Source organism: Pristiophorus japonicus, unplaced genomic scaffold, assembly GCF_044704955.1.
Source record: "Pristiophorus japonicus isolate sPriJap1 unplaced genomic scaffold, sPriJap1.hap1 HAP1_SCAFFOLD_109, whole genome shotgun sequence".
NCBI lineage: Eukaryota > Metazoa > Chordata > Chondrichthyes > Pristiophoridae > Pristiophorus > Pristiophorus japonicus.
Window position 1 is genome coordinate 989,079 of NW_027250745.1, and position 12,466 is coordinate 1,001,544.

At 49.1% G+C, this 12,466-nt stretch overlaps 1 non-coding gene across 1 annotated transcript; it reads left to right on the forward strand.

Moving 5' to 3' along the window:
- Positions 1 to 729: 729 nt before the first annotated feature.
- Positions 730 to 802, forward strand: trnak-cuu (transfer RNA lysine (anticodon CUU)). The gene has a single exon. It is a non-coding gene; the product is annotated as a tRNA-Lys (tRNA).
- Positions 803 to 12,466: the final 11,664 nt, after the last annotated feature.

A 12,466-nucleotide genomic window follows, 5' to 3' on the forward strand; every position in this document is an offset into this window, starting at 1 on the left:
TCTCCTATGCAAAAAAAAAGAACCATTGATTTAAACATCATTAATTAATTCATAAAATTCTATTGTCATATGATATATTTTGCTCTGAGCAGATGAAGAGCTTTTGTGCCGATGCCATTGGCTTTAATTCTGGTAATCTGGTGCTGAAAGTGGAGATGTTTCCGCAGTGTACCGCAAATCACAGACACCATCAGAGGAAGTCTCTCGGGATCGAGGAGGACTTGCTTCCATCCAAAAGTGAGTCCTTTGATGGCTGAACAGTCCGATACGAGAGCCACAGATCCTGTTACAGGTGGGACAGACATACGTCGAGGGAAGGGGTCGGTGGGACTGGTTTGCCGCGTGCTCCTTCCGCTGCCTGCGCTTGGTCTCTTCATGCTCCTTGCGTCGAGACTTAAAGAGCTCAACGCCCTACCGGATGGACTTTCTCCACCTCGCGCGGTCTGCGGCCAGGGTCTCCCAGGTGTCAGTGGTGATGTCGCACTTTACCAGGGAGACTTTGGGGGTGTCCTTGTAACGTTTCCGCTGTACTTCTTTGGCTCGTTTACCCTGAAGGAGCTAATCATAAACACGTAAGGATTCGGGGCCGGAGTTGGCTATTCGTCCCCTCGAGCCTGGTCCACCATTCAAGAAGACCCTGGCAGTTCTTCAACAGCAAGATTCAACATCTGGGGCGCAGCCAACAGGCGCCTGGCTGCAATGAGTGATAAAAACCTGCGTTGGACAGAAGCCTGGCTAGCTCAGTCGGTAGAGCATGAGACTCTTAATCTCATGGTCGTGGGTTCGAGCCCCACGTTGGGCGATTGTATTTTTTTTCATTTAATGTTGCTTTCATGGAAAACCTCTGACCGAAACGGCACAAAAGAAAAATGTTCCTTTCAAAGTCATTGAACTCCGAAATTTCACCGCGCCATGAATCTCCTGAATCAGATGCCTGTAGTTTTGCCGACTCAATCCATGTCCCTTTGCAATGCTGTGCTCCCACCCACACTATGAAATGTGCCACTAACTTATCGAATCATGGAATGGTTACAGCACGGAAGGCCATTCGGCCAATCGAGCCCGTGCCGACTCTCAGCGAGTCCCACTCACCCGCTCTTTCTCTGTAGCTCTGCAATTGTTTTTCCTTCAGACCCATATCCAACTCCCGTCTGAAAGATAAAATTGAGTCTGCCTCCACCGCCCTTTCAAGCCGTGCATTCCAGATCCTCACCACTCGCTGCTAAATGGTCATCTCCTGTTCCGATATGTAAAGTCTGTGAAACACGAGATCAATTCCTGCCAAACTCACAGCCTTCCGAAATATAGCACCATCATTCTATTCTCGTTAAACCAGCTCCTGAAGTATCGGCCAGCTCTGTAGGTTAAAGCTCTCGTTTTATACTTTAGATTACTTTAACTGCAGTGTAGTGGTTATCACGTTAGCCTTACACGCGAAAGGTCTCTGGTTCGAGCACGGGTGGAAACATTATTTTGGAGACTGTTTTTGCTGTGAAATAAATTGAACAAAAGTCGCCCCAGGTTCCTTGTCGCATGAGCACTGAACATTTTAAACCAGTCTCCAACATACAGAGTGAGTAAAATAAGATAGGGGAGAAAACTTCATCAATTATTCAAAATCCTTAAATAATTAAAGTTCAGTTATTGAAGTTTCCACTGTCCCTCACTAGCAATTCTACAAAACAACGCTGTCGGTTAATGAGTGGGGAATAAAACAAATAATCTTCATCCATCCCTATCCCCCGACACACAGTTTAATTAGTTGCATGTCATTATTTTAAAGATTTTGAATGAAAGAGTTACTTTCTGAATCTGTGCTCCCTCTGTGAGCACCGCACCACGAAACGAGCAGGAAACACATTAAAGAGTTTACCACAATTGCTGACATTTCTTAGCTTTTTTCTTGTGTTTTTTCAGCTCTTCCTCCTTTTCAGCTCCTGACAGCAGATATTGCTGTGATTAAACCTGAACACAATGCAATGTCTGTCTCACTGTTTCCCCGGTGTCAGGCAGAGATACGCCTGCTGCCCTCATTTATTTCATGTGACAGGACACAAAGGTTCAAAATCAACCTGCAGGGAGCCACACACAGCACTTAATAGGCAAGATGGCCGTTCTGTGTTCACGTCATTGTCTCCTCTGGAGATGTGGGTTCATGTCCCACTTCTGATATTATTTTTGAACCAAAAACTAATGTGCGATAAAATGGAACAAGAGCAGTCCGAGGTGCATTGTCACATGATGCAAGCGATCTCGGATCCGGACCAAAGCTCCCCACACACCGAGCACAGGCTCAGGAAAACGCCGGGGGAGTGGATATCCCGGTCACTGGGCCTTCCAGTCACACTGAACAAGTGCCCGGTCTGAAACGTTCCAGAGCAATAACTTGTAACTGAAACTTCTACCAGTCAGGATGGCCAAGCGGTCTCAGGTGCTGTGTTCAGTTCACAGTCTCCTCTGGAAATTTGGGCTCAAATCCCACTCCTGACATTCAGTGTTTTTAATTGCAAACTCATTTGTTTGACACCACTCTGAAGTGCTTTGGGCCATCCATCGAACTTAATAAAATGACCCCACTTCAAGTGCAAACAATGATATCAAAGTTACTTCTCAAACTGAGAACCGACCCTGGTTGGCTGTAGCGAAAGGAATGGTTTTGTGAAGCATTGAAATATGCCCTCTAAATATCTCGCACTGCTCATTTAAAAACACGGTTATAATTTGTTTCAGTGCAAAAGAAGGCAGGCTCGAAGGGCCAAATGGCCGACTCCTGCTCCTGGTTCTTGTGTTCTTATACAGAGCACAGAATAAATGATTAAATGATCAACTCTCCCTCAGTTCGCATTTCTTTCATTGTGCAAAAGAAGATTATGGGTTCATTTATGATGTTTTCCTGGGAAAGCACCATAAAAGTTTACGGAAAATAATTCACCCAACATAGGGCTCTATCCCACGACCCGGAGATTAAGAGTCTTATACTCTCCATACTGAGCTAGCCGGGCTTGCATAAATTGCATCTTCCTGTCGCTGATTGCTGCCAGGCGCCTGTTGGCATCGCCCCGTGGGTTTATCTCGAGCTTCAAACCACGAAACCGGTTCTCCTAAATTTCAAGGCTTGTACGGAGATCAATCATCAAAAGCCGTGTCATTAACCACAGCTGGGCCGTCAATTTTCTGATCGCAAAGTGCTTTCAGTCCTTGTCAATATCTCTTGTCTATTTGCCGGTGTTTCCCGATTCTGTCAGTCTCTCTGGCTCTTTAATCTGTGTGTGGTCACCTGCAGGTTGATTCTCGATGAATGCCTGTGTTTGTGTCTTCAACACCAATAGAAAATGTTTCTTATATATTTCTTACGTTCTCTCCAATGCCTTGATATCCTTCCTAAATTGTGGTGCTCAGAACTGTAAAGAGTTCTCCAACTGAGGCCTAAACCGGGATTGAAAACGTATGGTATAACTTCCTCGCTGGTGTCCTCTATTTCACTACATTTCAAGCCAAGGGCCCTGTATTCTTTTTAAACAACTTAGCAACTTATCTATCCAGCTTCAAAGATTTCTGTGTGTAAATCACTCAATCCTTCTGCTTCCCTTTTAACACAATACCATTTCGTTTAAGTTTTCTCATATCACCTCCCTTTGTTTCCCAGACCTTGCACACAGGTACAGGATGCGGCCCATTCAGCCCCTTGAGCCTGTTACACAGGAACAGGAGGAGGCCCATTCAGCCTCTCGAGCCTGTTACACAGGAAGAGGTGTAGGCCCATTCAGCCTCACGAGCCTGTTACACAGGAACAGGAGTAGGCCCACTCAGCCCCACGAGCCTGTTGCACAGGAAGAGGAGTAGGCCCATTCAGTCCCTCGAGCCTGTTGCACAGGAACACGAGGAGGCCCATTCAACCCCTTGATCCTGTTACACAGGAACAGGATTAGGCCCATTCAGCCCCTCGAGCATGTTGCACAGGAACAGGAGGAGGCCCATTCAGCACCTCGAGCCTGATACACAGGAACAGGAGGAGGCCCATTCAGCCCCACGAACCTGTTGCACAGGAACAGGAGGGGGCCATTCAGCCCCTCAAGCCTGTTACACAGGAACAGGAGGAGGCCCATTCAGCCCCTCGAGCCTGATACACAGGAACAGGAGGAGGCCCATTCAGACATAGAACCTGTTGCACAGGAACAGGAGGAGGCCATTCAGCCCCTCAAGCCTGTTACACAGGAACAGCAGGAGGCCCATTCAGCCCCTTGAGCCGGTTCCGCCATTCAATGAGATCATGGCTGGTCTGTGAGCAAACTCCATATACCCGCCTTTGTCCCATGTTCCTTAATACCTTTGGTCAAAATGCGATGTAAAATGAACAACTAACCCAGCACCAACTGCCCTTTGCAGCAGGGAGTTCCAAAGCTCTCCCACCATGTGTGTGTTGGAATGTTTCCGAATTTCACTCCTGAAACATCTGGCTCTAATATTTAGACTATGGCCACTAGTCTGGGACTCCCCAACCAGCGGGAATCATTTCTCTCTATCTACTCTATGTGTTCCCTTATTATCTTGAAAATTTTGATCAAATCACTGCTCGACCCTCTAATTTCCAGTGGGTGTAATCTCATATCTTAATTTAAACCTTGGAATCCAGGTATCATTCTGGGAAATCGACACAGTGCTCCCTCCAAAGCCAATACAGCCTTCCTCAGGCAAGGTCAGTGAAAACTGAATCAAGGGACGGGTCTTACTAGATTTAATCTGATGGTTTCCAGCAGGCATTTGGTAAGGACCCACACATCATCATCATCATCATCATAGGCGGGTCCTCGACCGAGGAAGGCTTAATTCCACACGGGTTCACAGGTGTTTCAATGAAGGACCCGATGTTCCAGTCCTGAACTCCAATCAAAGGGTGGAAGATGCCTGTGGGTGGATTGTTTTAACGTGGTGTGACCATTGCACACCAGCCACCACACGGGATTGACAGAGCGAGGCCTTGGTCCAGTGGCAAGGGTTAAACAGGACGGCTGGAGACCTGCTCTGCTGCACGTCATCAAAACCCATGTCGCCGTTTGGTGCGTGGGCAGGAACATCGGCGGGACCGAAGTACAGCGGAGGAGCGGGAAGGTCAGTGTGGAGGAACAGTGAGAGATCGTGGTGGAGGAGCGGTGAGAGATCGTGGTGGAGGAACGGTGAGAGGTCCTGGTCGAGGAACGGCGAGAGATCGTGGTGGAGGAACGGTGAGAGATCGTGTTGGAGGAGTGACGAGAGATCGTGGTGGAGGAGCGGTGATAGGTCGTGGGGGAGGAACGATGAGAGATCGTGGTGGTGGAACGGTGAGAGTTCGTGGTGGAGGAGTGAAGAGAGATCGTGGTGGAGGAACGGTGAGAGATCGTGGTGGAGGAACGGTGAGAGGTCGTGGTGGAGGAACGGTGCGAGATCATGGCGGCGGAATGGTGAGAGATCGTGGTGGAGGAGCGGTGATAGGTCGTGATGGAGGAACTGTGAGAGATCGTGCTGGAGGAACGGTGAGAGATCGTGGTGGAGGAACGGTGAGAGATCGTGGTGGAGGAACGGTGAGAGATCGTGGCGGAGGTGCGGCGAAGATTAAACACAAGTGATGATGGCAGAAATCAAAGTTGAGGCAACGTATATGTTGTGAATCTGTAAAGCATGCACTCCCATGTTCCGCCACCAGGGAGCTCATCCCCTGAAGTCCCAAGGGATCCCATCACCATTTGGGACCACTGTATATAAGCCGGCCCCTAGGCCAGTTCCTCACTCTGGAGTGTCTTATGAAAGACTGAGGTCACTGTTACTTTAACCTCCCATGTGCAGCATCATCTGTGTTAGGAACACAATAACTGGCGACGAGTATATGAAACCAGCACAAACTTGCAGCAAACTGTGGGCAACCTGGAGAAGTTCTCGGAAGGTGAGGACTGGGAAGCCTATGTCGAATGGCTAAACCAGTACTTTGTAGCCAACGAGCTGGACGGAGAAGGAAGTGCTGCAAAAAGGAGAGTTGTCCTCCTCACAGTCTGTGGGGCTCAGACATACAGTCTCATGAAGAATCTTCTGGCTCCGGTGAAACCCACAGACAAATCGTATGAGGAGCAGTGTACACTGGTTCGGGAGCATCTTAACCCGAGGGAGAGCGTGCTATGGCGAGTTATCGGTTCTACACGTGCCAGCGATCTGAAGATCAGGAAGTGGCGAGTTACATCGCGGAGCTAAGGCGACTTGCAGGATAATGTGAGTTTTATGGCTACCTGGAGCAAATGCTCAGAGGCTGTACTGGGCATTGGCCACGAGACCATCCTACGAAAAACTTTAGCTGTACAGACACCGACCCTCAGTAAGGCCATTGCGATAACACAGGTATTTATGTCCACCAGTGATAACACCAAACAAATCTCTCAGCACACAAGTTCTAGCAATGTTCATAAATTAACTGGAACTGCCTTTGTGAGCAGAAATGTACAGGGCAGAACCCACGAGTCTGCAACTGCCAGCAGGCCTCAGGTGACCCAGATGACTCAGTGTCCCTAACAAAGAATGAGTGCAAGGCAATTCACAACTTGTTGGCGTTGTGCAGGCTTCCATTCAGCTATTCATGCCGCTTCAAAGGGTATGTTTGCAAGAGCTGTGGAACAATGGGGCATCTCCAACGAGCTTGCGAATGAGCTGCAAGCTCTGCAAAAGCTGCTAACCACCATGTGGCAGAGGAAGATCGGTCCATGGTGGATCAAGCAATTTCGAGCCTCAGAGAGAGGAGGCAGATGCTGAAGTACACGGGGTGCACCATTTTCGACGAAATGTCCACCTATAATGCTAAATGTAAAATTGAATGTCTTACCCCTAACCATGGAACTGGACTCTGGCGCTAGCCAATCCATTCTGAGTAAAAAGATGTTTGAGAGACTGTGGTGCAACAAGGCATTCAGAGCAGCCCGAAGCCCCATCCACATGAAACTGAGAATGTACACCAAAGAGCATTTAACTGTCCTGGGCAGCGCCATGGTCAAGGTCACCTACGAGGGCACGGTGCACGAACTGCCACTCTGGATTGTCCCGGGCGCTGGCCCCACACTGCTTGGAAGGAGCTGGCGGGGAAAATCCGCTGGAACTGGGATACCATCCGAACGCTATCACATGTCGATGAGGCCTTATGTACCCAGGTTCTGAACAAATTTCCTTCCCTTTCTGAGCCAGGCATTGGAAACTTTTCCAGGGCGAAGGTGCGGATCCACTTGGTCCCAGAGGCACGATCCATTCACCACAACGCGCGAGCGGTACCTCACATGATGAGGAGAGTGAGGAAATCGAGCTGGACAGGCTGCAACACGAGGGCATCATCTCCTCAGTGGAATTCAGCGAGTGGGCCAGCCCGATTGTTCCAGTACTCAATAGTGATGGCACTGTCAGGGTTTGCGGCGATTATAAAGTAACTATTAATCGTTTCTCGCTACAGGACCAATACCCGCTACCTAAGACAGACGACCTATTTTGCGCGCTGGCAGGAGGCAAGGCGTTCACCAAGCTTGACCTGACTTCGGCCTACTTGACGCAGGAGCTGGAGGAGTCTTTTAAGGGCCTCAGCTGCATCAACACGCAAAAGGGACTGTTCAGCGACAACAGATGCCCGTTTCGAATTCGGTCGGCTGCAGCGATCTTCCAGAGAAACATGGAGAGCCTACTCAAGTCGGTACCACACGCGGTGGTCTTTCAGGACGACATATTGGTTATGGGTCTGGACACCGCCGAACACATACAAAACCTGGAGGATGTCCTCCAGCGACTGGATCGCGTAGGGCTGCGGCTGAAGAGGTCGAAATGCATCTTCATGGCAACAGAAGTGGAGATTTTGCGGAGAAAGTTCACGGCGGACGGCATTCGGCCCACAGACGCCAATAAAGAGGCTATCATGAACACGTTCAGGCAACAGAACGTCACGGAGCTGCGGTCGTTCCTTGGACTCCTCAACTATATTGGTAACTTCCTATCGGGGTTAAGCACCTTTTAGAGCCTCTACATGTGTTATTGCACAAAGGTGAGAACTGAGTCTGGGGAAAAAAAACAAGTGTTTGCTTTTGACAAAGCCAGCATCCTTTTATGCTCCATCAAGCTGCTTGTATTTTATAACCCGTGTAAAAGACTTGTGCTAACATGTGACGTGTCGTCGTACGGAGTCGGGTGTGTATTACAACAAGCTAACATTGCGGGGAAGATGCAACCTTTCGCCAATGCTTCCAGGAGCTTGTCTAAGGCCGAGAGGGCCTACAGCATGATTGAGAAAGAGGCATTAGCGTGTGTGTTCGGGGTAAAGAAAATGCATCAGTTTCTGTTTGGCCTCAAACTTGAGCTGGAAACCGATCACATGCACCTCACATCCCTTTTCGCTGAAAACAAGGGGATAAATACTAATGCCTCAGCCTGCATACAAAGGTGGGCACTCACGTTCTCAGCGTATAACTAGACAATCCACCACAGGCCAGGCACTGAGAATGGTGCGGATGCCCTGTCGGCTACCATTTCCCACCACAGGGGTAGACATGGCGCAGCCTGCAAACTTGTTGATGGGGGCGCAGCCCGCTGACTTGTAGATGGTCATGGAAGCGTTTGAAAATGATAAATCACATTTTACGGCCCGCAAGATTGGGACTTGGACCAGCCAAGATCCTCTGCTCTCTCTCGTAAAAAACTGTGTATTGCATGGGAGCTGGGCCAGCATCCCCGTTGAAATACAAGAGCCAATCAAGCCGTTCCAGCGGCGAAAGGACGAGCTGTCCAGTTAGGCAGACTGCCTGTTGTGGGGTAACCGCGTAGTGCTGCCAAAAAAGGGCAGGGAGACGTTCATTTCGGATCTCCACAGCACACACCCGGGTATAGTAATGATGAAAGCGATAGCGAGATACCACATTTGCTGGCCCGGTATCGATTCTGACTTAGATTCCTGTGTACGGCAATGCAGTGTATGTGCTCAGTTGAGCAACGCGTCCACAGAGGCACCACCAAGTTTGTGGTCCTGGCCTCCAGACCAGGGTCGAGGATCCATGTCAACGATGCAGGCCCATTTCTTGGTAAAATGTTCCTGGTGGTGGTGGATGATTTTTCAAAATGGATTGAACGTGAAATAATGTCGGGAAGCACAGCCACCGCCACCATTGAAAGTCTGAGGGCCATGTTTGCCACCACGGCATGCGTGCCATACTGGTCAGTCCCACCGGCCATGTTTCACCAGTGCCAAATTTAAAGAATTCATAACCCGCAATGGGATCAAACATATCACCTCGACCCCGTTTAAACCAGCCTCCAATGGGCAGGCCGAGCGGGCAGCACAAACAATCAAACAGAGCCTCAAACGAGTCACAGAAGGCTCACTCCTAACCCGCCTGTCCCGAGTACTGCTCAGCTATAGCACGAGACCCCACTCGCTCACAGGGGTGCCCCCGGCTGAGCAACTCATGAGAAGGACACTAAAAAGCAGACTCTCGCTGGTCCACCCCAACTTGCATGATCAGATAGAGTGCAGGCGTCAGCAACAAAATGTAAATGTTGGTCGCGCCACTGTGTCACGGGAAATTGATCTGAATGACCCTGTGTATGTGCTAAACTATGGAAATGGTCTCAAGTGGATCGCGGGCACGGTGATCGCTAAAGAAGAGAGTAGGTTGTTTGTCGTCAAACTAGACAATGGATAAATTTGCAGAAAGCACCTGGACCAAACGAGCCTGTGGTTCACAGGCTGCCCTGAACAACCCAAGGCAGACACCACCTTTTTCGAAACCGCAACACATACCCAAAGGATCAACGACACCACCACGTACCAGGAAATCGAACCCATCACACCCAACAGCCCAGCAAGGCCAGACACACCCAGCAGCCTGGCAGGGCCAACAACACACCAGCCCAGCGAGGGCACAGCCAACACACCAGAACAGACATTTGTACCGAGGTGGTCCACCAGGGAAAGAAAAACTCCCGACCGCCTCAACATGTAAAAACTTTTTGCTTTGACTTTGGCGGGGGAGTGATGTTGTGTCTCTGTAAAGCATGCACTCCCATGTTCCACCACCAGGGAGCGCATCTCATGAAGTTCCAAGGGATCCCAAGAGACTGTTGGATGCTCTAGTTACAAGTTATTGCTCTGGAAAGTTTCAGACCGGGCACTTGTTCAGTGTTGCTGGAAGGCACAGTGACCGGGATATCCTCTACCCGGGGTTTTCCTGAGCCTGTGCTCGGTGTACGGGGAGCTTTGATCCGGGTCCGAGATAGCTTGCGTCATGTGACAATGTACCCCGGACTGCTCTTGTTCCATTTTATCGTCCACAAGTTTTCATTTCAAAAATGTTTCCGCCAACAGGCGCCCAATCCCTCTCTCTGCAAAACGTTCCTTTCACAAACATTTCTCTGACCGGAACTGCACCAAACAACAATGTTCCTTTCAAAGTCATTAAACTCCCCAATTTACACGTCCGCAATTTTAAGGACAAGGACTGAAAGCGCATTGCGATCAGAAAATTGGCGGACCCCCTGTGCTTAATGACAGAGCTTTTGATGGTTGATCTCCGTACACACCTTGGAATTCAGGAGAACCTGTTTCGTGGTTTGAAGTTCGAGATAAACCCACGGGGCGGAGCCAACGGCGCCTGGCAGCAATCAGCGACAGGAAGATGCAACTTCAGCAGGGCCGGCTATCAACGGCATTACCATCGCCGAATCCCCCGCCATCAACAGCCTGGGATCACCATTGACCACTAACTGAAGGGGATTGACTGTAGTGATGTTGAGAAGCCCGGCTAGCACAGTCGGTAGAACATGAGGTTATTATTCTCAGGGTCATGGGTTCGAGCCCCACGTCGGTTGAATTATATTCCTTAAACTTTTATGTTGTTTTCACGAGAATTAATCTTCTTTTGCACAATGAAAGAAATGCTAACTGTTTTGGTCTCCTTCTTTAAGGAGGGATATACTTACATTGTAGGCAGTTCAGACAAGGTTCACGAGGATGCAGGAAGAATGTTCCCGATGACAAGTTGGCAAAAATAATTCAAGTCTGTGAGATACTCAATCATTATTTCAATCATTAATCCACCCACAACATCTGAGATACAACAAGGATCCATAGCTTTGCCAAGCCCAGCTAGCTCAATTGGTCAAACATAAAACGTTTAATCTCAGAATTGGGGGTTTGAGCCCCACGTTGGGTAAATAGCTTTTGTTGCAAGCCAGTAATGACATGGACTCTTTCACGAATCCACCCCAACTTACAGTAACACAGTCCCGCCTAAAGAATGAGGAATTGTGGGTGACTGCATGTTGATCAGCAGAGAGCTTCCTCCTCTCCGATTCCACGAAGGCTCAGGCTCCCATGATCACCTCTCGACAGTACAGGCTGCTGTCCAGATCGATTATACAGAGGCTTGGAATACAAGAGCAGGGAGGTTATTCTTGAACTGTTCGGCCACAGCTAGAGTACTGCATGCAGTTCTGGTCACCACATTACAGCAAGGACGTGATTGCACTGGAGAGGGTACAGAGGAAGTTTATGAGGATGTTGCCGGACTGCTCTGAGCAGAGATTGGATCGGCTGGGTTTGTTTTCCTTGGAACAGAGGATGCTGAGGGGAGACCTGATTGAGGTGTACAACATTATGAAGGGCCTGGATAGAGTGGACAGGAAGGACCTGTTTCCCTTAGAAAAGGGGTCAACAACCAGGGGGCACAGATTTAAAGTAATTGGTCGACGGTTTAGAGGGGATACGAGGGGAAATCACTGGAACTCACTGCCTGAAAGGGTGATAGAGGCAGAAACACTCAGCACATTTAAAATGTACCTGGATGTGCACCTGAAGTGCCGTACCCGACAGGGCTACGGACCGAGAGCTGGAAAGTGGGACTGGGCTGGGGAGCTGTTTGTCGGCTGGCACGGACACGATGGGCCGAATGGCCTCCTTCCGTGCTGTACATTTCTCTGAATCCATGATGAGCAATTAACATTTTAAACCAGTCTCCTAAAACACCGAGTGAGTAAAGTCAGATGGGGGATAAAAATTCCTCAAGGGACACACAGGGTAAGATAATGGAAAAAGGGAAGCTTAGGACAGATAGCGAGAACTCGACACTGCAGAAACTCGAGAGGAGTATAAAAAGAGCAGGGGTGCAGGATCAGAACAGCCACGATATTATTGGATGGTGGAGCTGGCTCGAGGGGCCGAATGGCCGGCTCCTGCTACTTGCGTACTTATGTTAATTGTTGAATCATTCCCCCTTGCACGCACTTTACTTGATGTGTCTAATTCAGAATGTTCATTGTAACATGTAATGAACATGTAACAGTGTAATATCTCCAAGTTTGCAGATGACACTAAACTGTGTGGCGGTGTGAGCTTTGAGGGGGACGCTCGGAGGCTTCAGGGTGACTTGGACAGGTTAGGCGAGTGGGCAAATGCATGGCAGATGCAGTATACTGTGGATAAATG